Consider the following 2,367-nt stretch of genomic DNA (forward strand, 5'->3'; position numbering starts at 1 on the left):
CTGGCGATAGTGGTGAAGATGGTCAACTTTGATAGACTGAGTCTATAGAAGCTGGTTGGCTAGGGTCCTAGTTAATCAGGAAGAGGAGGAATCGTAAGGGATTTCCAGTGGAAGCTGGCGTCTACGTGGGACCTTAAATGTGACCCGAAGGACGTTAAACGAGACTAAATAAATAAATATAAAGCCGTTCCTTATCCTTCGACGATTTACTCTCTATTTATTATATCCCTCTATCTTTACCTAATCTATAGCCCTCTACGACGGCGCTCGTTTAACTCTCTACTATAGTAATTACCCGTAGCCGCTACGCAGCACGAAGCTTAAGAAAAAACTTAAGGCCGAAGAAATCGTTCGTCGCGGTAGTCGGCTATCTAGACTCTATAACTAATATCTACCCGCTAGCGTATAAGGATAGTACCCTAAACGGTATTATATCTATATAAAGACGTTAGACTAGGTTAGACTTTCCTTCTATTATAGTAAGTATATTATATTAGTCTTACCTTAGCTAACTAATTTCCCTATAGATTCTATAAATACGTTTACCGCGAGACCGGCTACTTCTCCTCCTCTAATCTCATCGAAGTATACCGAAAATACTTAATCTATTAAGTCGCTAGAGCCTTTCTTAAATATAACTACGAGTAGTCCTTTCGTACGAAAGTCTCGTTACTTTTTATCTTTACTAGAATATAGAGAATAGTCGTACTTTAGTATACGTCTAATCCGATTAATTATATTATTAAGATAAATATAAAGAATATATAAGTTCTAGACTCTCTAATAAGCGTTATAGATAAACTTATATTTACGAATTAGTTTATTACGAATAAGCTTATTAACGAGTATAAACTTAGTAAGGAGGGTCGGTTTCGATAGAATATAGATTTCGACGATATCTTTAGTCTCGTCTATTTCTTTTAGGTTATTAACGATAATCTCTATTCTCTCGAGCGAGACCGAATTTAGTGTTAGATACTTACTATATTTTATAGCTCTACGATCGTACGCGCGAGAACTATAGTCGAATCTAGTTACTACTATAATCGTAATAATACCGTATAATATAGAGATATCTAGCTATATACTATATATAATCCGGACTATCCGTTCCGAGGCGTAAAATTAGATAACGTGGATGATAAGCGAGCTGGCCAGATAAGCGAGCTGGCCACTTTCCCTCAAAATCACGACCATCAACTTTGAATAGATATTACTCTACCACCAAAGCTAAATATATCTTTAAATGAATGTCAGTTGATCCTTGCCCAACAAGCTATCAAGAAAAACCCAAAACTAAGTATTCGAGAGGCAGCTAAACTCTACTCGGTCCCTCGTTCTACCCTGGGTACGCGACTCAAGGGTACCCAATCTCGATACGATAGCATACCCAACTCACGAAACCTGACCTCCCTCGAAGAGGACACGATTGTTCAGTATACTCTCGACCTCGATGCGCGATCGCACCCTCTCCGACTCGGTGGTGTGGAAGATATAGCTAACCGACTACTGGCGGAGCGCAACACGCCGCCCGTCGGAAAGCGATGGGCGTCCAACTTTATTAAGCAACAACCAGAGCTCCGGACGCGTTTCTTTCGTCGGTATGACTATCAGAGGGCCCAATGTGAAGATCCCGACGTGATTCGCGCGTGGTTCGCGCTCGTAAAGAATATGGTCGCAAAATATGGCGTGGTGGACGCGGATATCTACAATTTTGACGAGACCGGGTTTCTAATGGGTATGATCTCGACAGGCATGGTTGTGACGAGTGCCGAAAGGCGCTCAGGCGCGAAGTTGGTCCAGCCTGGCAATCGAGAATGGGTGACAGTGATTCAGGGCGTCAACGCGCTAGGCTGGACGGTTCCGCCGTTTATTATTGTTTCGGGTAAATACCATCTCTCCACCTGGTACCAAAACAGCTCTCTCCCACCTGACTGGGTTATCGCCACGTCTCCTAACGGCTGGACCACGAACGAGAGAGGTCTGGAATGGATCCGGCACTTTGATCAGCACACAAAACCGCGAACGACGGGTAAATATCGTCTCTTAGTGCTCGACGGGCACGAAAGCCACCACTCGACCGATTTTAAGCTCTATTATAAGGAGCACGATATTATTACCCTCTATATACCGCCTCATTCATCTCATATCCTCCAGCCTCTCGACGTTAGGTGTTTTAGCCCGTTAAAACGGGCGTACGGTGGTTAAATTGAGAAGAGAGTCCGGGCCGGCACCACCCACATTTCGAAGGAGGACTTCTTTCCCACGTTTTTGGCCGCTTTTCAGCAGACGATGACGGTTCAAAACGTCCAGGGAGGATTTAGAGGGGCCGGGCTCGTTCCTTACGACCCGGAAAGTGTGATTGCT

The sequence above is a fragment of the Capronia epimyces genome (assembly GCF_000585565.1).
Source record: "Capronia epimyces CBS 606.96 chromosome Unknown aczIQ-supercont1.5, whole genome shotgun sequence".
Classification (NCBI taxonomy): Eukaryota; Fungi; Ascomycota; class Eurotiomycetes; order Chaetothyriales; family Herpotrichiellaceae; genus Capronia; species Capronia epimyces.